Raw genomic sequence first — 27,767 nt, 5'->3', positions numbered from 1 at the left:
AAATCAATCCAAAATAGGTTAATCAAAACCCCTGACCCTCAAAAAACAGAGTATGGAAAAATAACTACTTTCAAGAAATGCCAGAAATGGAAAAGCAGAAACAAATATGTATGTGCACAAATGTATAAATGTCCCTCATGTATCAATCAGCACACATTCAAAAACAAAACAAAACAAAATAACAGAATAGTCAATGAGAGTTTATGCATAGCTGTGCCAAACTGCCTTTCCGTTTCTGGGCTTCCCTTAGTGTGATGGTGTGAGCAGCTGTGGAAGATGCTTCTGGCTTCACTTCCGGGGTATAGTTGCCTTTGTGTTCTAGGAAGATGCCTTTCCACAAATGAAATTCCCAGGGACAGGGTGTAGGTCTGGTATTGCCCCAGGTGTTTTATTGCTTGGGGAGTTATTAGGCAATAATGAATCACTTCCAGGACTGTACCCCGCTACTCTCACAAAGGCATCGCTTGTGGGAAGGGGGAGTTGGTCCTTTGCTGTTTCTGTTATTTGAGGATACTGCCCTTTTTGGCCTCTCAAGGACTGTTTCTGAGCACTAACTGTCACTCTGCCCATTCAGATTCTCCCTGCTGCTGGTCCTGCACTCTGGCTGATCCAAAAGCAGTGGGGGTGGGAGAGGGAGCAGGCTTTCTCCAGCCTCTCCAACCTGTATTACCCCCAGGAAAATGGTCTCCATGCCAGAGATTCTCCATTGCAGAGATTCTCCTGATTTTCTAGGCTCAGTTTGGATCTTGCAGTTGTGTCTGCTGAACTCAGCCTGGAACTCACAGGTCTAAGTTTCTGGTCTGAGTTGGTGCCACTGTGGCATGGAGGTACCAATACATCTCCTCAGTGCTCCCCTGGCACAGCAGGCAGACTGGGTCACCTTCATGCACCAGTTTAATGAGCTGAATAACCTCTGGGTCACTTCAGGACTGACCCCCTGATAAGACTTTTCTAGCACTTTTCCGTCTTTTCTGACTTTGTGTATTAATTTTCCCCACTCCTGCCAGGAACTCAGCTCCACAGCTGTTCCTTATCCTTGTCCGATGTACCCCAGCTTTCCCAGTCTTCAAGGCTCTCTGTCCAACACTGAGTATTAGTGGAGTAGTTTTTTCACTCATTTCCCAGAGAAGTAGTTTTCTCACTGTCCCAATCACAGAGCTGTGAGAAAAGCTGCTTCTCGCTAACCACCCCTGGCATGACTATGGTCTGTGGGGTCACGGCATCATTATTTAAGCAGAGACGGCCCCTTTGGTTAATCTATTGCAGAGCAAGGTGATATGTTTCTTCAGTTGGCTTGTGTCTTTGGGTATGTTCAGCTGGATGCTGAGGTTCAAAGCCTATTCCTTTGAACTCTTCAACAGACAGGTCTTCAACAAGTGAGAAATGGCAGCATCCACTGTTTCTTCCCAGCCCAATTCTTGTGTGTCTTCCTGTAGCGGTAAAAATGCTGCTTCCAGAATAGCAATCTGGTCAGCACTAAGCTTCTGCCATAGCCCCATCAGCAGAATCACCAGACGGATGGCACTTTTCAGCCTGGTGAATGACTGGAACAGATTGCCTTGGTTTTCCTCAACTGCATCCGCTAGAGCTATTACCTGCTTGTAGGTTCCATCTAGCAAGATGTCCAGGTGTTAGAGGGGGGTTGGTGTTTTATTTTTGAACCTTGTTAATAGCCAGTGTTGGATGGCCCGAAATTGTACAGCTCTTTCAGATAAGAGTTCTTCTAAGTTTTCACCATTTATCCGGAACTCAAAATGATGATCAATCAACTTGAAATATTCTTGAAGGGGCATAGATCCGGAAAAAGAACACACAAAATCTTTGACTCCCTGTTTTTCAAAATATTTCTGAAGGTGAAGAATAAGCTCATTTGTTATGAGCTAAAGATCTTCAAATTGTTCACTTTTAATGCGATATTGTTGAGAGGTTTTGGAAGCAAGGAGGGTAACTTGAGAGCCACCTAAGAAATGAAAACCCATAACATTCACCTGATCATCATCTGACTGATTGGCAAAGCCTGGGAAGAGACTGAGAAGACTGACTGGATATTTGTTAGTATCAAGAGTTAGTTTGTGGTTTGCAGTTTTTGAAGGTTGACCTGGTAAGCAGATTAATTTCAGGGGAAGTGTAACTTGAGGAGTGCTTGTGGGTCTGGAATAAGCAATAACAGCATTTCCTTCCAAATCAGATGGTGTATAACTTCTTTTTAAATAAACAGAAAAGGCTACTGTGCTAGTCATCACTGGTGCCAGAAATTCAAAGGTAAACTGATCACAAGTCAAGACTAATGGTGGCTGCATGTAGATGGATAATTTGACTTTTGGCAATACAATTCAATTCTGCAGTGTAACCTTCACTGTGATGGAAGGGACAATGTCAGTTCCAACTTCAACATCAGCAGCTTGAGACACTGAATCAAAGTTAGAAGAAACCATGGCAGAAACGTTCAAGTCATCTTCTTTCTCATGCATGGGCCAAACACCTTGTGATTTAACAACTTTGATAATTCTCTGAAATTTTTTCCATTCTACATCAAGTTCATCATAGTTTAATTCTCTAGATTCACCTTTTGGAGCTTGGAACAGAGAAGGGTCTGTCCCCAAGTATGAGCACTGCAAGCGCCCATCATCACTGAGGGTGACTATCACGCCCTTTAAATCATGAAAACAGCCCACTCTTACTGCCACAGGAACATGCAGAAGTTGAGTGACCCACTTCAGTGTCACATCCTGATAAACATGAGACATAGTTTTATGGTTTCCAATCAAACTATTTATTGTTCCTTCAGAAACTGAGCAATGTGGGAGAAAACAACTTGGGCTATAATCAAGCTTCTTCATGAATCAAATTTGTCCATTATCCTTAAGACAAAAAAAGTTTCTCTCATCCAGAACAAAAACAGAAGACACTGACTGATTGAAAGAGACAATACACATATTAAGGGCTTATTCACCAATATTTAGAGCCCAATCCACAACTAGTTTTCTTCCAGAACCAAGTTTTTGCTGTTCAGTCTCCTGCCTTTTATCTGCATCTGTTGCAAAAGCAAGTACTTGGTACTTGTAACTTTCCACTTGTTTGCAGGAAGAGACAGTAATGAAGGAATCTGTACGGGAACTATAAGCAAGAGGGCCAGGCAGAAGAGAACCAGGCAGAAATCTCCCAAAGGCATAGCTCTCCTGCTCAAACACCATCAGCATCCCATCTACAGACTGGATACAAATTAAATCTTGACCTTCTACTCCATCAAATGATTCATAAGTCATATTGCAGGCTGTTCTCTGAAGATTATGTCCATACATTAATTTAAGCTGATCTTGGTTCCCATGTTCCATATTACCCAAGGTTCCAGAACAGAGTAAACACAAAGTTTTCTAGAATGCAACACAGCCAAATGAAGCATTTCAGTGCCTGAAACAAACTTTCCTACTTCCACTTGAAGTATGGGATTTTTTAGATGGACTTCCAGAAGCAAATCTTCAGCTTAAGCTTCATCTCCTGTTTTTACAGGATGGGAGTTAAAGATTCTTAGGTATCCCACAAATCTACCCACAATTATTTTATCTTGTCTACTTCCACTATTATCAACATCAGCCAAACACAAACAGCCTTGATCAAATTCTTTTTCCCCCAGAACAGTAGACCACCAATCATGGGCTTTAAATAAAGACATTTTCTTTCACTCTGATGCCAAGTGAACTCTCACCCTCCTTCAAATCCTCTATCTGCAAACTTCCCTCTAAGAATGCCTTGATGAGGATCCCAGTGATGAAGCACAAGCAACAATAAAAGGATGCAGAGAAGAACAGCCCTTATTTTTTCTACTCCCTCTTGTTCTCCTGCTCAAACTTGTACATTTTGGGTTAAGAGAGTGCCCTGCCAGGCAGCATCACCAGCGCCACAGAGTCAGAGAGATTCCCCTAAGAAGCTCCCCTGCACCCTGTCACCCCACAAAGCAGAGGAAATTTCTAGCCCTTGGGAGAGACCAGGCAGGGAAGAACAACTTCACGTCCTACTGCTCACACAGAAGAGGAAATGGATGCAGAAGGCAGTGAGTGCGATGTAGCAGATAACGACTGGCCAGTGGAAGGGACACCTTCCCACTCCAGCCTAACCCGTGCCCTCCTTGCCCTGTTGTCATCTACTGTTATAGTTCTTACCACACAGACCAGGAATCCATTTTGGGGGTTCTGCTGACTTTCAGGTATCCATTCAAACTGAACATCCTGGACCATGGAAATTGATTTATGGTTGATCTGTGGACTTACAGTGTCACTCTGAAGCAGAGCAGAACCACAGCTCTATAATTTATGCATTCTGCATGTTCCTTCATTGAAACAGGTGGCTTTGATGATGCTTTATGTATCAAGGTTTTAGTATCATGATTTCAAATTTCAGGGCTCTACTTCTTTCCAATCAGATGGGTAAGAAGTATTCTAGATAGAAAAAAATGGGTTCGCATTAAACAATGTCATTCAACTAATAAGCTTCAAACTTTTAACCTGATCGTTTTTTTTGTTTGTTTGTTTTTAGCAAGTTAGCTCATTAACTGTGAAGATAAAACATAATAGATTTCACCAATTTCATTTGTCTTTTAGCAGGTATAATTATCAGTGCCTTGATTATTCTTATAAAATTTGTATCTCAATAATAATAATAAGCTTATTTGGTCCCCACCCTCCTGTTCTTGTATATATTGAACCAATGATAAACTATTTACACCTCTTACAGATCTGACCCTTTGTTTCAGAGAATCGATGAGCATGTCTCCAAGTAGGCATGCAAGTCGACACATACACAAACACACATGTGCTCACACACACACACACACACACACACACACACACACACACATATACAGGGACTCTTACTTTCTGATTGCATTTTGATGGAACCAGGGGAATCATTCAAATGAAACATTTAAAAATGCTTCTTGTTTTTAACAGAAGCTATAAAAATGTTGTTACAAGAGCAAAGGAGACAGTACATGATGAGGTAGGCGCTGAGCTGACAATCAAAAACGATCATGTCTGGGACATTCATTGTGGCAAGTTCAGCGTGGCTTAGGAAGTCCAGAGAGATGTCCTGGAATGAAGGAACTGAATTACGTAACTCAGAAGAAGTAGTTTGTAGATTAGGGAAGAATAAAGGCACTATACCCTTGTTTTATAGAATTCCATATAATGTTGCACATAATAAAAGAGCTGCTAGCTACTTTGGTTTCCTGCCTACATTGTGTGGCCTTACATGGTATCTAATAAAGTACCACTTTTAAGAGCACAGGTAATGGAGTCAGACTACATTTTATAGCTCTAGAAACATGGGCAATTTAGACTCTAGGCTTCAGGTTCTTTATCTGTAAAAACTGAACTCATAACATTGTTTGCCTTGTAAATCATTGTTTTAGAGATTATATAAAACACCGAGAACATTTGAGACCCTGGGTTTGATCTCCAGCACACAGCACAACAAAAAAAAAAAGAAAAAAAAAAAAAGTTCTGAGAACAATACCTAACATGCTGTGGAAGTTCAGTTTTTACCTACAGCTGTTGTTCATGGTGGTGCTTTTGTTTTTCATTCCATCTCGTCTTCCAATTTTCATCTTCAGACCCTCATATATCTTGCTAATGCATGGCAACAACCTCCTGTGCTTATTTATGATTTACAATCTTCCACATTGTCACTAGAGTGATGTTTGTAAAAGTCATATGCATAAGATGTTTTAGTCATTTTTAGGCACTTACAAGATAAAATTCAAATTCCCTTGCCATGGCTTCCAGGGTCCTTCAGCGTTCAGCTCCCCGATACAACCTTTGGGCTAGTTATGACGAATAACATGTCGTTCACTGCAAGTTTCTATCATATCCATGTCTTCATACATTTTGTCCTAGGAACCCAGAATGGCATGCTCTTGTGAGGTTTCTCAGCAATCTCTTAAAAATGATCAAGCTTCACTTCCTTTTTGAAAACTCCGCTCACTTTCTCTGGTATTCTGATACAACTTGTTTATGTCTGTGTACAGCACTGTTAGCTTCCCTCATATGACCTACTTTAGATTTTTTCATTTTACTTTCATTCAACAGTAAGTACCCTGAAATTAGTCTGTGTACTACTCTTCCTTACGAACTCTGTGCATAAGTAGAGTGACTGGCATGGGTACAGAAGTCACCTAAAATTAACCACATACAACAGGGTGAGTGAGTAAAAAGAAAGAACACATGAATCGATGGAAATATCTCAAGTAAAAAAGCAATGTGGTCAGGGAGAAGTAGGACAGTTAGTGAGGAAATTGTCTGACCCACTGGCCTGAGAAGGCAGTTAAAGGTCACTTAGTTGCAGGCAAGTTTGTAGTTGGTTTTTAGATCTTGTTGGAAGAGTTCTTTTTATTGAGAGCATAAAAAGGAACTATACTAGCCACTTGAAGAAAGGACTAACTTCATAAATTTTAAGAAGTACCAATCTGGCAGTTTGAATCTTACTTTAATTGGTGTCTTTTAATTACTGTTATTTTAAGGAAATTTGATGTCATGTCCACAGAAAAAAAACCTTTATAAAATTTTGAACAACTTTAAAATATCCATGTCAGAGACAATGGACTTTCCTGCATATTTAATTAGTTTGCTGTTTATCAACGGATGTGCTTTTCACTAAACTTTTTCTGTCATTCCGGAAAAAGCTTAAATAACATTTATGCTTTCTGGAGAAACAATTGTTGTGTTTGTTGGTATTTTACATTTAGTAAAAAATGATTATTATTTTAAAACAAAAATCAAATCATCTCTCTCAGGTTCCATTGATTATTTTCTTGAATTTGAAAAAAGACAATGCTGTATTTTAAGAAACAGTAGACAAACATGATTTACATGTGAAAAAATCATTTTGGCTGCTGTGGGTAGGGCGAAATGGATTTGGATAAAGTGGGTCCAGAAGGGTAACAAGGGGAAATGATGAGAAGGTTCTGGTGATAGTCTACTTGAAAACGTTTGCTTGAACACTGTTTCTCTAGTGAGCATATACAGAAGTCAATGGGTTCAGGATATATTTTTCAGGTACAATTGCATGGATTGGGCATAAAGGGTGAAAGAAAGAGAGGACTCAATAACCATTTCTCTAATTTTGAAATGCCAATGTGACTTATTGAAACTGGTAAGACTGAGGTACAAGAAGATTTGGGAATGAAAATTTAAGTTCAAATTTGGATGTGCTAAGTTTGATATTTGTAGATGCCAATTATATACTCAAATAATTTGGCAGTTTGAAATGTGAGTCTAGAGTTTAGGAGTTTCATGGTGTTGACTGTCTAGAAAGTCAGAGGCATACTGATGCTAAGTTAAACCAACAGACTGAGTCTGTTCTTTGGCAATAATAATATTGGTTGGAAAGCAAATCACAGTGAAAATGTATTCCATATTATTACACCCAGAGCTTATCATTGCATTTAGATTACTATAATATGTTCCTAACTGCTTCTCTTTTATCTGCACTCTGTATTGATTTTTGAAAAGATGTCAAACCTTTCCACTATTCTCCTTGTTTTTGAAGATACATTTCAAGTTGCTTAGTTTAACACGTGAGGCCTACCCCTCTTCTCTATCTCCTGCATGCCATCTGCCTTTATAATCTTCCATCTTCTCTAACCTGGAAACACACTCATATCCCATTCTGGCCATATCAATCTTCCTTATCTACATGCACATCATTCCCCTTTACATCAGTAAGATTTTTCTACCTGCAATAGCAAAAATCTTGGCAAAAACAACAGTCAAGATTACTGCTGAAATCTAAGCCTGAGATAAACACAGCTCTACTGCATAGTTCCCTATTCTTGTATCTATCAGCATTTTGTAAGTGCTTTAACTTCAAATTAACTATTATGTATCAGGTACCACAATGGGCACTATCAATGTTATCTAATTTTTACAAAAACTTTCAGGAATAAAGATAGACGGCTATTGGACCTGTTATCAAGGTATTGCACTTTTATGAGGAAAACTCAGGTTAATTCTTATAATGAAATATATGAAAAAGACTGTGAGTGGAAAAAAAAAAAAGCATTGAAATGAGAATTTCATCAGAGTAGAAAGGTCATTCCAGACTAAGGAACAACATAAGGAAAGACACAGAAGTGGGAAGGTGGTGTCATAAATACAGCTTAGCAGGTAGGTTTGCTTCATATTTTAAAGGACCATGTTCATCAAGTTTAGTATTTAAGTAATTATTTTATAGGCCATGGAAAGTCATTGAAGATTTTTGTGGAGAAGAGTGACATGAGAAAGATATCTACATTAAAGAGTTAACTCTGATTGGTATGATTTAGGTAGCTTAGCTGAAAGAGGTTGGAGAAGAATCAAGGAAAAATCAAGGGAAATGATCCATGCTGAAGGTTATAATAGTTTGATTTTGGACAGACGAAAATCAGAGAAGGCAAAGTGTTCAAGAAGTTACCTCGTACTAAGTTATGGATGAATAAAAAAGACCATTGAGTTCTGTCTCCAGGATGATTTCTAGAATTTTGGGGAATTTTTATAACAACTTCAACTAAGCAAACACTTTATAATTTATCTAGAATTCATTCAGTGATATTGGGAAGACTGTAAAAAGTCTGATAAATTTAAATGATTAATATTTGTATTTAAGAGAGAATGAAGAGTAACTAAATCAAAGAGTAAAATGATATTTGTTGACCTTTTATAAAATTTTATAGCATTAATTTAAAATTTAAAAGTCTTTCATTTTGTTATTAGATATATGAATCCTAATGTCTCTATGTAATTAAATGCTATATACAATTAAAATTACATATTAGATCCATTTTTATGTTTAAAAATATTTAAAATGATAAATATGCATAAATCTAGAATACCTGCAACTACATATGAAATTAATTTTTAAAATTCTGGCACTATATGACTGTGTATATGTGCAGGAGTGTATGTAATGTTTTGCTCAATTGTTGAGATGAGAAATCTATTTTTTTCTATGATTTCATAAGGTTTAATTATCTTTCATCATTATTATCTATTACTTTTAAGACCCAATCATCAAAAAAATCAAATTCTTGGGTTCCTTTGTCTAATGTTTTTGTAATTCAAATAGCTTACCAGAGCCCTATGTTATACTGTTGATATAGATTTCTTAGTCCATTACTTATCTTTTCTGTTGTAGCCTGTTTGGGTTGCTGCAACAAAACACCATAAACTAGATGGTAACAGAACCATCTAGTAACAGAACCAGTAACAGAAATTTATTTCTCATAGTTCTGGAGTCTGGGAACTCTATCATGTTGGTCCTGACAGATTTGGCATCCTAGGGCCCATTTTCCTGTTCATAGATTGTGCCTTGTCACTGGGTCCTCACATGGTGAAAGGGTGAACCACTTCCTTGGGCCTGTTTTATAGGGACACTAATCCTAACTATGAAGGCTCTACCCTCATGCTTTAAGCACTTCCAAAGTCCCTATCTCCTAAAAGAAGTCCTTGAGGATGAGGATTTCAGCATGAGTTTTGGGAAGGTATGCATTTAGTCCAAGACATACTCAGAAGCTTCATTTGATCTGATTTCTAGTACCATTTTACTTATTCTAAATTTCCATACAGATACAATCCTGCACATGTATCTCTCTGTTTGACTGTTTTTACTCAGTCTATTTTATAATTTACATGTTTTCATGTTTTATTTAATTGCTGAATAGTACTTAATTGTATGAATATATGATGACATACTTATTCATTATTCTGTTTATAGACAATTGAGCTATTCCTAAACAGTGAATGTTCATGTACACGCTTCTTACGACAAATGTTTTTATTTCTCTTAAAAATTTACCTAGAAAAGAAATAATTGGAATATAGGTTTGAGTCCTGGTTCAGCTATTTACCAACCATTTGATTTTGGATATATTCTTACTTTTTAAAAAATTCTGTTTCCTTATTTTAAAGATAGATACAATAGTAATAATAGTACTAATAATACCCTACTCATAGAACTGCTTTGGTGATTAAAGATGACATATGAATATGCTCACCAAAAGTAAGAGCTTTATAAATGTTACATTTATATTCCTTAGTGATATATATAAATAGCCAAATAAACTTTACAGGCTACAATTAACAATTGAATTTAAAGAAAGAGTAGAAAATAGATGTAGAAAAGTTTTGCTAAACTCAATATTTGTTCATGATTGAAAACTCTTAATAAACTGGGTGTGATGGTGCACACCTATAATCCCAGCGACTCGGGAGGCTGAGGTAGGAGGATCATGAGTTCAAACTCAGCCAGCATCAGCAACACGGCGAGACCCTAAGCAACTCAGTGAGACCTGTCTCTAATAAAATGTAAAAAAAGGGTGGGGATGTGGCATGGTTGTTTAGAGTCCCTGGGTTTAATCCCTGGTACCAAGCCAAACCAAACCAAACCAAACCAAACTCTCAATAAATTAGATAGAGCTAGACTATATCTCAACATAAAAAAAATATGTCACTTTTGCCACATCTATTCAATATAGTATGGGAAGTCCCAGCCAGAACAATTAGGTGGAATGCAAAGATACAAGTCACCCAGATTGGGAAGAAAAACATTCAATTGTTTTGTATACGGACAATATGATTTTGTATATAGAAAACTCCAAAGACTCTATCAAAAATCTGTTTGAATTGATAAATGAATTTTAGTAAAGTTGCAAGATACAAACTCAACATACAAAAATCATTAGAGATTCTGTATACTAACAACAAACCATATGAAAAAGAAATCAAGAAAATATTTCCCTTCAAAATATCTTCTAAAAATAAAAATTTTAAAAAAGGAGTAAATTTAACAAATAGGAAAACTATGAAATGTGGGTGAAAGAAATAAAAAAATTACACAAATAAATGAAAGATCTGGAAAGATATCCTGTGTTCACAGATTGAAAGAATTGATAATATTAAAATGTTCACCCTACTCCAGATGATCTGTAGATTAATGCAATCTCTATCAAAATTCAATGACATATTCACAGGAAAAGGTAAATAGCCTTAAGATTTCTATGGAACTAAATGAGTCCAAATAGCCAAAGCAATCTCAATCAAAAGAAAAAACTTGAGACATCACACTAGCTGACTTCAAAATATACTACAAAAGTATAATAATCAAATAACATCAGATTGGCATATAAAATAGATACATAGATCAGTGAAACAAAATATGTCAGAAATAAATTCATTATTATGTTGATTTTCAACAAGGAAACATTGCCAAGAACAGATAATGGGGAAAGGACTGTCTCTTAAATAAACTGTATTGGAAAAAGTGGATATCCAGGTGCTTAAGAATAATGTTGGACTCATTTCACACTATACAAAAAAATCAGTTCAAAATGGATTAAATTCTTATTCAAAGTCTGGAAACTATAAAATGACTAGAACTTAGTGAAACCAGTTTGTACATACATACATTAAGGATGTATATTTTCTTAATTTAGAGGGAAATATTTTGTGCAAGTTGAACTGAACAATCAAGTGCTAAATACAAAATATTCCTACCTAGTGTTTTCAGCACAATCATTTTTCTAAGCAGAAGGCATTTGGGCTATCAGTATTTTTACTCATACCGCCCAATGAAACTTCTTAGGTTTCATCAGATGGTTAGAAAATATTGAACCTGGGGTACAATCAGGCTTTCATAAATGGTTGTTCCCACTGGAGAAAGCATACTTCTTTTTTTATAAAGCAATCAAATAGCAATCTCATTCCTAGATCCAGAATAAAACTAAACCAATGATTTCAGTTGAGAACATATTCTAATTTTAACTTTGGGATAAGGCAGAATATTGGATCTTCTGAAGAGTAAAGACAAGGTTTTATTTTATAAAAACAAGGACTTGACTTTTAAGACAGTTAATTCCTCTGCCTCCTGAATTCTGATAATGGGTACTTCCTGACTTCCTGTTTATGCTGTTTTCTAAGTTCAGATTCCTTCATTCTTTTCCTTGCCTCTCCATATACAATATCCCTCAAAGACTCTTTCCAAATCTGGTCTTCTATTAATTGTCTCCATTCCTTCTCTCATGTATTCATGCACGGTTTTTAAGGGTTCTCTCCTGCACTTAGATGTTGATCTCCCCTGGCTCCTAACCCCCAGTGTCAAGGTGACTGCCTTTAAGTCAGAGCGCAGTATCAATAAAGCGTCTTAAAGTGTTCAATAAGAATAAATTAAATTAAATTCAGTTTAATTTAATTAGAGCCTTCAAGATATCAAAGATGAACTGTGAAATGAGTTTTGATTCAACTAAATTGCAAGTGATAAAGGATTTAATCCACATTGATTAAAAGGTCCTCTTTTTATACACTACATTCATTCTATCTAAATCGACATGTTTAAAATATATATTGTTGTTAAAATTAAACCTAAATATTAGAACATTTTAAAGTTCATAACTAAAAAGTCAGTAGGGAAGTTTTTGCTATAAAGATGAAATTGGAATATAACATTTTTTTGTTTCCTCAGTCATTTAAAATTTTAATAGAGATAGTTTGTGATTATAGTTAAAACATGAAGACATTTCTTATTACTACATAGAGTAGCCTTTTATTTTCACAGTTAAAATGTGGGGCATAATTAAAAATACACATTAAGTCATAGCCAATTTACAACTATTTGAAAATGAATTAAGAAAAAAGTAAAAATTATAGTGTGTAAAAGATAATTTTACAACTCTTCTATTATAAAAGCAATGAAAGAAATGTTTATTGGTACCTATTAAGTCTGTTTACCAATGCTTTTTAAAAATATCATAAAATAAAAGGACTTCACATTTAGATGTTGATTCAAATTTATTTTACTTCAAAGCAAAATAGATTTAAAGCTTTCAATTAATATTTTTTATCTTTCCCAATCTTTGTGTTAAAAGATGGCTTCTCATTTGATTCCTGGATTTATTCATGAAGATATCCAGATGTCTTCAAGCTTGCTGTTGTTTATCTCATGGTTTTAAGTAGTGGATTTTCAGATCTTCAGTAATTTCCAGTTTATGTAAGATTAAAATTGTGCTGAATTTGGAGGTAGGAAGGTGAGAGTGGTTCTGATTTATGGATGTCTGACTGTCTACTGTGAAATGACAGTTTCATATTGTGCTCACTTTACACCCAGGTTTTCGTGGGCTTTTGTTTATTAATTTAGAAGACCCCTGCATATGGTAGTGATTTTGCTTTATTTTTTCTTATTACATGTGTTGCAAATATAGCCTTACAATGTATTATGTTGTTCGAGTTTTCACTTTAGGGTACTTTTATCATTATAGCTATATCAACATTTTTTGTAGTCATATGTGTTGGTTTCTATTGTCCAGGCATCTGAGTTCCTCTGCCACCATGATTTTATTAAAAAGATATGTATTTTTTCTATTTTGTGTTGGTTCATATTAGTTATACAAAACATTCATTTTGACTTGGTTATAAATGCTTGGAATATAATTTTCCCTAATTAAAATCCTCAGTACTTTCCTTCCCCTCCTCCCCTCTCTGCTCTTATTCCCTTGCCTCTATTCTACTCATAATTCTTCTATTTAGTTTAATGATAGTTCTTTTTTTTTAATTAGTGTCTTGTGAATATACATAATGGTGAGATTAACTGTCATGTATAATAAATATGTGTGTATACGAAAGCCTGCTAGGTTCATTCCATTAATTTTTCCTTATCTCATCCTTCTTCCCTCCCTCTCAACCCCCTTCCTCTATTCCACTGATCTTTCTTCTATTATGAAGGAAATCCCACCTTGTGTTTATCTCCCTCTTTTTTTCCCCCTTTATTTTAGACTAGCTTCCACATATCAGGGGAAAACATTCTACCTTTGATTTCCTGGGTCTAACATATTTCACTTGGCATTATAGTCTCCAATTCAATCCATATATCAGCAAATGCCATAATTACATTCTTCTTTATGTCTTAGTAATACTCCCTGTGTGTATGAACCACATTTTCTTTGTCTATTCATATGTTGAAGGGTACCTTTATTAGTTCCATAGCTTGGCTATTATAAATTGTGTTGTTATAAATATTAATGTAGCTGTATCCCTAGAGTGTGCTAATTTCAGATCTTTTGGATAGATATCAAAGAGTGGAATAGCTGGATAATATGGTAGTTTCAGTCTTAGTTTTTTGAGGAATCTCCATACTGCTTTCTGAAGTGGTTGCATTAATTTGCAATCCCATCAACAGTGTACAAGTGCACCTTTTTCTCCCCATCCTTGGCAAAGTTTATCATATTTGTGTTCTTGATAATTGACAATCTGATTAGAATGAGATGAAATCTCAATGTGGTTTTGATCTGCATTTCCCTAGTTTCTAGAGATGTTGAACATTTTTTCATATATTTGTTGACCTTTTATACTTCTTCTTTTGAGAAGTATCTGTTTAGATTCTTTGCCCATTTATTGACTGTGTTCTTTTCTTTTTGGTGCTAAGTGTTTTTAAAATTCTTTGTCTATTCTTCGTATATTCTGTATTCAATCTCAAATTCACTAAGTTCGGCTCTGATTTTCATAATTTCCTGTCTTCTACTTAGTTTGGTTTTAGTTTGTTCTTTCTCTAAGGTCTTGAAGTATAATGTCAGATTATTTATTTGGCATTTATTTACTTTTCTCAGTAAATTTTTTTTGTTTTAATTAGATATTCATGACAGTAGAATTCATTTTGACACATCATACATAAATGGAGTATAACTTCTCATTCTTCTGGTGGTACATGTTATAGAACAATACTGGTTGTGTAATCATATAAGTACATAGGGTAATAATGTCTGATTCATTCTACTATTCTTCCTACCCCACACCCTTTCCCCTCCCTTTACTCCCTCTGCCTAATCTAAAGTACTTCTATTTTTCCTTAGCCTCCCTCTTATTGTGAAGCAGCATCCCCATATCAAAGAAAACATTTGGCCTTTGGTTTTGGGAATTGGCTTATTTTGCCTTAGCATAATATTCTCCAGCTCCATTCATTTACCTGGAAATGTCGTAATTTCATTCTTCTTTATGACTGAATAATATTCCACTGTGTATATGTACCACAGTTTCTTTATCCATTCATCTGTTGAAGGGCATCTAGGGTGGTTCCATAGTTTAGCTATTTTGAACTGAGCTGCTATAAACATTGGCATGGCCTCATCACTATAGTATGCTGATTTTAAGTACTTTGGATATAAATCAAGGAGTGGGATAACTGGGTCAAATTGTGGTTCCATTCCAAGTTTTTTCAGGAATATCCATACTGCTTTCCAGAGTGGTTGCACCAATCTATAGTCCCACAAGCAATGTATGCACGTACCTTTTTCCCCACATCCTCACCAACATTTATTGTTGCCTATATTCTTCATAACTGCCATCCTGACTGGAGTGAGATTAACTCTTAGAGTAGTTTTAATTTGCATTTCTCTAATTGCTAGAGATGTTGAACATTTTTCCAAATATTTGTTGATTTTATATTTCTTCTGTGAAGTATCTGTTCAGTTCCTTAGCCCAGTTTTTGATTGAGCTATTTATTTTTTTGGTGTTGAGTTTTTTGAGTTCTTTATATATCCTAGAGATTAATGCTTTATCTGAGGTGCATGTGGTACAGATTTTCTCTCAAACTGTAGGCTCTCTCTTCACATTATTGATTGTTTCTTTCGCTGAAAGAAGCTTTTTAGTTTGAATCCATTCCATTTATTGATTGTTGATTTTACTTCTTGCACTTTAGGAGTCTTGTTAAGGAAATCAGATACTAGGCCAATGTGGTGAAAATTTGGGCCTACATTTTCTTCTATTAGGCACAGATTCTTTATTCTGGTGCCTAATCTTTTATCCACTTAATCTGATTTTTGTGCAGAGTGAGAGATAGGGGTTTAATTTTGTTTTGTTACAAATGGATTTATTCCCTCTAAAAACTGGAAGAAGACAAGGATACTCTCTTATCAGCACTTCTATTCAACATAGTCCTTGGAACTGTAGTCAGAATAATTAGACAAAATTAAAGGGATATGAATAGGAAAAGAAGAACTCAAACTATGACTATTTGCTTATAACATGATTATATATTTAGAAGATCCAAAATATTCCACCAGAAAACTTTTAGAACTAATAAGTTAATTCAGAAAAGTAGCAGGATATAAAATCAACACCCATAAATAATGATGAATCAACTACAAGAAAAATTAGGAAAACTACACCATTCACAGTAGCTTCAAAATTTTTTTTTCTGGAATCAATCTAACAAAAGAGGTGAAAGACCTCTACAATGAAGACTACAGAACATTAAAGAAAGAAATTGAAGAAGATCTTAGAAGGTGGAAAGATCTCCCATGCTCCTGGATAGGAAGAATCAATATTGTCAAAATAGACATACTAACAATGTATAGCATTATACAGATGTAATGAAATTTCTATTAAAATCCCTATGACATTCTTCATTGACATAGAAAAAGCAGTCATGTAATTCATTTGTAAAAATAAGAGACCCAGAATAACCAAAACTATCCTTAGCAAGAAAAGTGAAGCAGGAGGCATCACAATACCAGATCATAAACTATTCTACAGAGTAATGGTAACAAAACGGCATGGTACTGGCACCAAAACAGACAGGTAGACCAATGGTACAGAATAGAAGACACAGAGAATTGGTCTTTTAATATCTTTTATTTATGGTTAATTTATTTTCAAGATTACGTAATTTGTCTTCAAGTCCTGAAAGTCTATCTTCAAAGTGCTCTAATCTATCGGTGATGTTTTCTGTTGTATTTTTTGGGGGGAGATAGGAGGGTTATTATGTCTTTCAATTCCAGTTTTGTTTGGTTATTTTTCAGGACCTCTATTTATTTATTGAAGTGGTCTTTCACTTCCTATATTTTCTCTTTAGTTTTACTTCTATGTCTTCTTTTAGCCCATTGAGCAATTTAACTATGGACTTTTTACATTTTTTCTCTGGTATTTCCTCTACTGTGGTGTCAATGCCATCAGTTATTGAAGTGTTATGGGCTATTTGAATTATTTGTTCACTTTCTTTTCCATATTGCTTATATGTCTATCCATGTATTAGGATGGTTATTACTTTTTATTGAAAACAAGGGACTATTTTTTACTTTATTTCTCTTATAGGTTCTGGGCTGAGTGAATGTTCAGGTATTGATACTTTTACTCACTATGGTCCCCTTCGGATTCCATTATTATTATCACTTTGAGAGAAGCCACTGAATCCTATTTACTATGATTAATTCAAAGTCAAGTCATGGGCTATTCAAACTTAGGAAAGGCAAAAACTTGTTGATATTGTTCTCAACAGTTTCTCTAATTCAGTTAGAAAGTTGTAGTAAAGTTCTAGAATAGTTTGAAAAATTAGTTATTATAGTAAAATTGCTATAACATTATATGGACATTGAGAGAGGGAAGAAAGAAAGATTAGGCAATAGGGAGAGAACAAGAACAAAAAGAAAGAAAAGATAAAAGAGCATAATATACACCAAGGTAAAGAGGAGAAAAATATGGATGAGGGAATTTGAGGCAGTAGCAGATAAGAGAGAAAGAATAGGGATAAAAGAATCAAGTATAAACCAGAGCTATGAAAACAAAGATAGAATGATTCCAATTAATCATTAGAAGAAATACATTCTTTAAACCATTAGAAGAAATATTAGGGTAACAACTACAAATCAAGATTAAAAATATATGTATGTATAATATATATATGAGCAAATCTGACATTAGAGTTATTTACAGTAAACCATGCCAGGGTGAAGAAAGTTCTCGTTGAATATTGGTTGGGATTTCATTAGGAAAAGGGATATTTAGAAGATGGTCATCATTCTTTGGCTTTGTATCCCTCCAGAGATGCTGGAGCACAGGAACTACTCCCCCAGTTTCTATGGACCTCCCACCCTCTGGTTCAGCTCAGGGACCTGTGGCTAACTGCTTACGGGGACCAGTTCTGTGTCTGCTGGTTGTTTCTATCGTGGGCTGAAATTCAGAATGCAGGGCTCTAGGCTGCTGGTGTAATAGCTGTGGGTTGCTGCATACTTTTGTATGCCTACAGGATCCTTTTCAAGGTGGCCTAGAGCCTGCTGCTGTTTGTAAATACAGACCTTTTTAGTCTGGTGTTCTCTGTGGGTGATCTATGGTGCAGAAGCATTCTCTCTGCTGACATAGTTTCCTGGAGTATTCATTCTGAGCAGTAACTCAGTTGGTTTGTCTGAGTCCTAGTTTCCACTGTTCCAGGTTGTGAGCAGTGGGTTCTGCTTCTCTCTTCTGACTGTGACTGAAGCAATGGCCAAAGAGTGCCTAGACATCAGTTGTTGTCACAGGTTAGGCTGGGTGCTATTGCTCTCCACTGTTTTAGACCCAACCAATCTTCCGCTTTGACTGATCTCCTAATGGTTATGGTAACAATCTGAGGACCTTCCCTTTAAGTTTCCTGGGACTCAGGCAATTCTAGTCCTGAACTTATGCCAGCTGCTGCCTTGATCTGGGCATGGTCTCTATATGCCTCTGGATATCTTGGCAGCTTCCCCCCAGGACAGGCCCCACACAGACAATTTACTTTCTCACTTTATGGTTCTTTTATCATAGATATATCAATTTGCTTTGTAGTTAAATGTGTTGGTTTCTACCTTCAAGGCATCTGAGTTTCACTGACACCATTATTTTGTAAAAAAAAGATTTGAAAAATACTTTGAGCCATACATTTATTGAATTTACTTATACATTTGGAGCTTTTGAAGATCCAAGATATATTGTCATGTTGCTTATGACTAATTTTTCAACTGCATGTCCTGTTGCTTCCATGGTACCACTAACTTTATAAAAAATTTTAAATTAAATTTTCATCTCTTTGAATTTAAAATTTTTTAAAATTACAGTTTAAATATTAACTGCATAATTAATACTGTTTTACCAATACACCTTTATTTGTCAGCTTGATGTGTCTAATTCTGAAAATTTTGATTAAAAGGATCCAGATGAGATTTTGCCTTAATGAAACCACGCTCATTCTTTAAAGAGGTTTAACTTTAAGTTATACACTAAATTATTTACTTTAAAAGTTTTCTTTTATAACGTAAGTACTTTTTGGAAGGCTTTGGTAGTGTTTGACTTCCCATTAAAGACAGTATTTATATAAAAACATTATTATTATTGAGTGCTCATCATATGCCAGATTCATTTAGAGTCCAGCAGATTCTTGGACTAATACATTTGTAAGTTGCATTACTTTAGTGCCTAGTTCACCTTTATGACATTTTCTAGGACTATTGTCTTAAAATTGTAATTCTTTTAGGGTTTTTTTAGTGTTTTTATGTAATTGCCTTGGGATTCTTCACTATTTTGGTTTTTAAATTTTTCTAACAAACCCCAAAATGATGAAAAGATGAGGAAAGAATGCACTGGAATTTTTACACTGACAAACCTGTTCCATAATTTTTCCATTACTTGTGGAATAAGGGTACTTATGCTTTTTCATTTCCCAAGTAAATATTTCCATTATCTCTATCATTGATCATTGTGGGAATGAGAAGTTCTTTGGTTTTTGAAAACCCAGAGTAGATGATGCCAATAAATATCAGAATTTTTTATGCCTGCATAAGCCTGAGTATAGTCTATAATTTTTGAATACAGAATATTTCTTTTTCTTCTCACAGTTGAAACCCATTTCATGAAATCGTGAAATTTTATCAGAGAATTTGGCTTACTATCTGATTCATTTAATAGGGTTTTGGATTTACAGATAATGGCTTAGATAATAAAGATAATAACTCACAAAAATCTGGAGGTAGAAGAGTTGGGCATTGGTTGATTTTGAGCCACAACAATGTCACCTGGACATATAGGTTTTCCCATCTTTATATCTTGCCATCCATAGAATGTAGAATTCATTCCTCATATTTGCCCTTAAGTTGTTGTCACTCTTCTAGGCATTGATGGTTGGAAGGGGATGGTCCTTCAACATGTCATCACTTTTTGAAAAAAATCAGTGAAGAAAACGTTTTCACAAAGTCCACATGAGGAAGACTTTCATTTCTGTCCCATTGGCTACATTTATTTCTTTTTTATTTTTTCAAATTTTTTTAAGTTGTTGATGGACTTTTATTCATTTATTTGTATGTAGTGCTGAGAATTGAACTCAGTGCCTCACACATACTAGGCAAGTTCTCTACCACTGAGCCTGGCCCTGGCTACATCGATTTCTACATCTACCTTTCAACCCCAAATTGAGAGAAGTGAATATGATCACAATTATTAGCCTAGAAAAATCAGAATTTGCTCCTAAGGGCTTTCTCCACAATCTCTGGGCACTTGGTAGCCTGAACAAAATTGGGTTTCCATTAGCAAGCCAAGAAGGAGTAAAGCAGTGCCCTTATGTTGATAAACATGCTGCTGACACAAAATTCTTATAGTTAATTTGACATCATGCAAGATAACTTAATCATTCTGCAGATTGGCAATGCTTCCTATAAAATGGGACCATGGAGACATGAGCATAATTTCAGTTTCCTGATTCTTGTGGAATTGTCTTCCTCATATTGTGAGTGTTGATCATGGCTGGTGCTATAGTAATATGACAATTTTTGTTCCAAATTCAGTTGACTATTTTGGCCTACATTAATTTAGCACTTATCTCTTCAAAAGCTGTGGTACTGCTCAGTCATACAGCCATAAATAGGTTCCATCACATCCGTATCATAATATCCTGTCTTTAATCACTATAGAGCCACTGTGGTCGATAGATGTAACACATTTCACTCTCTGATACTGGCTGTCTCTCAGGTACCCATCTCTTAAATTGAGAAGGCTTTTGTTTTTATCTTTTAAGAAAATGAAGTATACTGCTGAGCAAGTTACTTAGAAAAAAAATCATGTTTTTTGAGGTGGTGAAAGTAAATGTATTTAAAACCATCGCAGTGGAATCACCTTCATTAGCATATCTGATGGTAGACCTGTGTAATCACACATGAACTGATAATAACTTGAGTGTTTTTGATGAAATGACAAATATATAAAGACATTTAAATTGGATTAAATCCCTGGTGACCTTTCTGACAACATTTTCCATGCTGTTATAACCAGAACTACTTCATTATTATGATAAATATGGTTCAATTGTGGTTCAACATGATCTTATAAAGGAAAGAGAAAAGAATCTTCCCTTTTTAGGTTTACATGAATGAAAACAAAGTGTACATTCCTTTCTAGTAAGTGTATTAAATGTGTTGACTGACATTATACAGTAGTTGATTTCCAATATTTTTCTTTGAGAGTTTTAACATTATTCCAAATCAATGCTTTTATTTTAATGATTGTTTTAACATGAAAAAGAGAATTTTACATACAGAATCTATAACCTACTTTATTATCAGAAAAGTAATTATTTTACTTAGAAAATAAACTACTAGACATATACAAATTTTTTTATTTGTTCTTTTTAGATATGCATGACAGTAGAGTGTATTTTGACATATTATACATGCATGGAGTATAACCTCTCTAATTAGAATCACATTCTTGTGTTTATACATGATGTAGTGTTTCACCGTGGTGTATTCATACATGAACATAGGAAATTATGTCCAATTCATTCCACAGTCTTTTCTATTTCTATCTCCCTACCTTTCCTTCATTTCCCTTTATCTAATCAAAGAACTTCTTTTCCTCCCCCCACCCCCTTGTTGTGTTTAGCATCCACACATCAGAGAGAACATTCAACCTTGGTTTTGGGGAATTGTCTTATTTCAATTAGCAGATAGTCTCCAGATCCATCCATTTATCAGCAAAAGTCATAATGTCATTCAATTGTTCTTGTTACTTAATATGTAGGTTTGTGAATTAAAATTTTTGAAAAAAATCTACAAAGGTAATCAGTTTTTTTAAAAAAATGAATATTAAAATAAATATCTGTTGTCATGATTTTTCCACATTCAATAGCTATCTCTTCCTTGGCTATTCTATGCTTGACTCTGAGCATACACAGATGGCAAAGAGCAATAATTTGAGTCAGTTGAGGCTCTAGATGCATGACTCAACTTCCAGTACTGCATTGTTACTCACCAGCGGTATGACCTTGGGAAAGTTACCAAGCCTCTGTCTCACTGATGTGATATTCATAAAGTCTTGAGCATGGTATCTAACATAGCAGAGACATTTTATGTCTTTATTAAATAAGACAGAATAGGTTGACAACTCAAGGTTAATATATATATAATATATGTATTTTTATAGTATGATTAGTATCTACAAAAATGCAACTTTAGGAGAACTCTGTTCATATCCAAGTGAAAAAAAAGAAACACTTTTTTGAGCAACCACACAATTTGGTAGAATATATATTTGGAATCCAAGTGTCCTGAATAGCACTCTCATTGATCATCTGTGAGAATTTGGGCAATTGATGAATCTCATCTGGTCCCAGAGAGCCATGAGCTTAATACTAGTAGTGTCTGGTTTCTATACATATGCCAATAGTTTATTTATTTTCAACAAATCCTTTTCTTTTTGCCTTCTTTGAGTCATGAGTTTTGATTAATAACATTTCCCCTCTATGTCTAAAGATCACTAAATTTGGAAAAAAAAGAAAACTTTAAAAAAATTTTGTTCTATAAAGTACATTTTTTCTTCACTAGCTCCATAGATCTTTAGTTTTCCTCTGAGATTCTTGACAGCTCTGAAAACATATAATAATAAATGCTTTGAAGTTGGTTTTATGTTTTACGAGAATTTCTTCCAAGACATTGCCTTAAATAGTGTTGTTTTCCCCTAGAGTTACTTGAATCTTCCCAATTGTTCAGGTAACAAACAATGTCAATGTTTTTTGTTTTGTTTTGTTATGTTTTTGTTGATTTGTATTGGGAATTTAACCCAGGAACACTTAACCACTGAGCCACATCCTTAACACTTTTTATTTTTATTTAGAGACAAGGTCTCACTAAATTGCTTAGGGTCTCACTAAATTGCTTATGGCCTCACTAAGTTGCTGAGACTGACTTTGAACTTGCAATACTCCTATCTTAGCCTCCTGAGCTGATTACAGGTGTGTGTCACATGCCTAGCAACCCCAGTGTTTTATTCAAATACACTTTAAAATTTCAATTCTCCTCAAGTTTTTGAATTATGCTTTCTAATTATGCCTGTTCTTACTTTGGAGCAGTTGAAATTAAACCACCAATTATTTGAGGTGTATAGAGGTATACTGTCTATATATGTGTATAGATTTAGTATATAGAGAGACATAAATATACTATGTGTAAGCATACAGCATGACTTTATATTCTATGAGGAAAGGTACCACTTCTATTCCTATGGAAGTAAGATTGACCTTAGAAAGTATTCTCCTGGTGTGTGATGTATTCCTCATTAGATCACAAACTGCCACCAGTTTGGAAATACCAGTTATAGTGTCACAGGCCTGAAATTTGTACTTTTTTCTGAATTGTTCAGGTTTCAAAATCCAAGTGTATTTAGCCATAGTTCAAGAACTAGACTTTGTCCTTATAGCACAATATGGTGATATGTGATGGCAGAATATTATGTTTTCATTAAATTATTAAAAAAATAAAAAGCTAGAAGTATAGTATCAAAACACAAGATTGAGTTTCAATAGATTCCTCCTCTTTAGAAACATTGCATTTTAATTATATATTTATTTTTCCTCAAGTGACAGTTAATTTTATTCATCAACTTGACTAGACTAACAGAAGTCCATATAGTTGACAAAATCTTGTTTCTGGGTGTATCTGTGAATGTTTCTGGAAAAGATTAGGGTTTGGATCAGTAGAATGAGTAAAGAAGATCTACCACTACCCAAGGTCAGTGGGTAACATCTAGTCTGTTGGGAGTCTAATAGAACCAGAAGGTGGAGAAAATGTAAATTTTCTCTATTTGATTAGGACATACATGTTCCTCTGTTCTTGGACATTGCCTCTTTTTCCTCTGGTTCTCTGGAGAACTCTGACTGGTGCACCTGCTTTTGAGAATCCCTAGTCAAAAGCAGGCATATAAATTATAACTTGGTTTTGGTTAGAGATAGATTATGACATTTACCATGTTAGCATTGACAATCTTTAACTACTTTAAAATATCCTCCTCAGTTCTGATAAATGTCTATATTTTGCTATTTACCTTAGGAGGCAGGTTAGTTTTACCTACATTCTAAACAACTACTATGTGTTTGACTTTGAGATAAATAAGAAATATACTCTGCCTTAGAGATAATAATAATAATGTGGGGGTGATGGCCAGAAAGGCAGCCAATAGCTTCAGATTAATGCTATGATTAGAGCAAGTGCAGTTTATCATGAGAGCAAAAGATGGGAGCACCACCCATCTTTGAGATGGGAAAGAGGGTTACCAGGGTGTGGCAGAACTCTTTTTAGACGTGTTCCATATGCCATTATTACCTGGAAAGAATCATCAAAATCATGGTAACATATAGTGGTCTTTCTTCAGTTAAAAATGTTACCCAGCAAAACTTACCTTCAAATTTGACGATGAAATAAGATCCTTCCATGATAAACAAAAGCTAAAGGAATTTACAAAAAGAAAGCCAGCATTACAGAACATTCTCAGCAAAATATTCCATGAGGAAGAGATGAAAAACAACGATGCAAATTAGCAACAGGAGGCGCTAGCCTAAAGGAATAGCCAAATAAAGGAGAAACCAAATCATGTCAAAAACAAATATGAGTCAATTGACTGGGAATACAAATCATATCACAATAATAACCCTGAATGTTAATGGCCTGAATTCATCAATCAAAAGACACAGACTGGCAGATTGGATTAAAAAGAAAAATCCAACAATATGCTGCCTGCAAGAGACTCACCTCATAGAAAGAGACACCCATAGACTAAAGGTGAAGGATGGGGAAAAAACATACCATGCACACGGACACAGCAAAAAAGCTGGAGTATCCATCCTCATCTCAGATAATGTGGACTTCAAACCAAAACTAGTCAGAAGGGATAAAGAAGGACATTACATGCTGCTTAAGGGAAGCATAAATCAGCAAGACATAACAATCATAAATATCTATGCCCCGAACATTGGCTCATCCACGTACGTCAAACAAATCCTTCTCAATTCCAGAAACCAAATAGACCACAACACAATAATACTAGGCGATTTTAACACACCTCTCTCACCACTGGATAGATCGTCCAAACAAAAATTGAATAAAGAAACTATAGATCTCAACAACACAATCAGCAATTTAGACTTAACAGACATATATAGAATATACCATCCAACACAGAATGAATACACTTTCTTCTCAGCAGCACATGGATCCTTCTCTAAAATAGACCATATTTTATGCCACAAAGCTACTGTTAGTAAATACAAGAAGATAGAGATACTACCTTGTACTCTATCAGATCATAATGGATTGAAATTAGAAATAAATGACAGAATAAAAAACATAAACTTCTCCAATACCTGGAGACTAAATAATACACTATTATATGATGAATGGATAACAGAAGACATCAGGAGGGAAATAAAAAAATTCTTAGAAGTAAACGAGAACAAAGACACATCATATCAAAATCTCTGGGACACTATGAAACCAGTACTTAGAGCAAGATTTATTTCATGGGGTGCAATCAAAAAAAGAAGTAGAAATCAACAAATAAACGACTTAACACTACAGCTCAAAGCACTAGAAAAAGAAGAGCAGACCAATACCAAAAGTAGTAGAAGACAGGAAATAGTTAAAATCAGAGCCGAAATCAACGAAATCGAAACAAAAGAAACAATCGGAAAAATTAATAAAATAAATAGTTGGTTCTTTGAAAAAATAAATAAAATTGATAAACCCTTAGCCACACTAACAAAGAGAAAGAGGGAGAAAACTCAAATTACTAAAATTCGGAATGAACAAGGAAACATCACAACAGACACGAGTGAAATACAAAACATAATTAGAAGCTATTTCGAAAATCTATACTCCAACAAAACAGAAAACCTTGAAGACATCAACAAATTTCTAGAGACATATGAACTACCTAAACTGAACGAGGAGGACATACACAACTTAAATAAACCAATTTCAAGCAATGAAATAGAAGAGGTCATCAAAAGCCTACCAACAAAGAAAAGTCCAGGACCAGATGGGTTCTCAGCCGAGTTCTACAAAACCTTTAAAGAAGAGCTCATTCCAATACTCCTCAAACTATTCCATGAAATAGAAGAGGAGGGAACCCTCCCAAACTCGTTCTATGAAGCCAATATCACCCTGATACCTAAACCAGACAGAGACACATCAAGGAAAGAAAATTTCAGACCAATATCCTTAATGAACATCGATGCAAAAATTCTCAACAAAATTTTAGCAAATCGCATACAAATATATATTAAAAAGATAGTGCACCACGATCAAGTGGGTTTTATCCCAGGGATGCAAGGTTGGTTCAACATTCGGAAATCAATAAATGTCATTCACCATATCAACAGACTGAAAGTTAAGAATCACATGATTATTTCAATAGATGCAGAAAAAGCATTTGATAAAATACAACATCCCTTCATGCTCAAAACACTAGAAAAAATTGGGGTAATGGGAACATTCCTAAACATTATAAAGGCCATCTACGCTAAGCCCATGGCTAATATCATTCTAAATGGTGAAAAACTGAAAGCGTTCCCCCTAAAAACTGGAACAAGGCAGGGATGCCCTCTTTCACCGCTTCTATTCAACATCGTCCTTGAGACTCTAGCCAGAGCAATCAGACAAACCAAAGAAATTAAAGGGATACGAATAGGAAAAGAAGAACTCAAACTATCCCTGTTCGCTGATGACATGATTATATATTTAGAGGAACCTGGAAATTCCACCAGAAAACTTTTAGAACTCATAAGTGAACTCAGTAAAGTAGCAGGTTACAAGATCAATGCTCATAAATCCAATGCATTTTTATACATAAGTGATGAATCTTCAGAAAGAGAAATTAGGAAAACTACTCCATTCACAATAGCATCGAAAAAAATAAAATACTTGGGAATCAATCTCACAAAAGAGGTGAAAGACCTCTACAATGAGAACTACAGAACACTAAAGAAAGAAATTCAAGAAAACCTTAGAAGATGGAAAGATCTCCCATGTTCCTGGATAGGCAGAATTAATATCGTCAAAATGGCTATACTACCTAAAGTTCTATACAGATTCAATGCAATTCCAATTAAAATCCCAATGATGTACCTCGCAGAAATAGAGCAAGCAATTATGAAATTCATCTGGAAGAATAAAAAACCTAGAATAGCTAAAGCAATCCTCAGTAGCAAGAGCGAAGCAGGGGGTATTGCAATACCAGATCTTCAACTCTACTACAAAGCAATAGTAACAAAAACGGCATGGTATTGGTACCAAAATAGACAGGTAGATCAATGGTACAGAATAGAGGACATGGACACAAACCCAAATAAATACAATTTTCTCATACTAGACAAAGGTTCCAACAATATGCAATGGAGAAAAGATAGCCTCTTCAACAAATGGTGCTGGGAAAACTGGAAAACTATATGCAATAGAATGAAACTAAACCCCTATCTCTCACCCTACACAAAACTCAACTCAAAATGGATCAAGGACCTCGGAATCAGACCAGAGACCCTGCATCTTATAGAAGAAAAAGTAGGTCCAAATCTTCAACTTGTTGGCTCAGGATCAGATTTCCTTAACAGGACTCCCATAGCACAAGAAATAAAAGCAAGAATAAACAACTGGGATAGATTCAAACTAAAAAGCTTTCTGTCAGCAAAGGAAACTATCAGAAATGTGAAGA

At 35.1% G+C, this 27,767-nt stretch overlaps 1 protein-coding gene and 1 pseudogene across 1 annotated transcript in view; one reads left to right on the top strand and one right to left on the bottom strand.

Moving 5' to 3' along the window:
* The window catches only part of Cnbd1 (cyclic nucleotide binding domain containing 1), a 484,214-nt gene that overhangs the window by 241,525 nt on the left and 214,922 nt on the right, over positions 1-27,767 (top strand). The window lies entirely within an intron of this gene.
* On the bottom strand, positions 1,111-3,673 carry LOC124988148 (protein PTHB1-like; annotated as a pseudogene).

This window comes from Sciurus carolinensis, chromosome 1 (assembly GCF_902686445.1).
Source record: "Sciurus carolinensis chromosome 1, mSciCar1.2, whole genome shotgun sequence".
NCBI lineage: Eukaryota > Metazoa > Chordata > Mammalia > Rodentia > Sciuridae > Sciurus > Sciurus carolinensis.
This window is presented reverse-complemented; position numbering and strand designations above follow the sequence as displayed.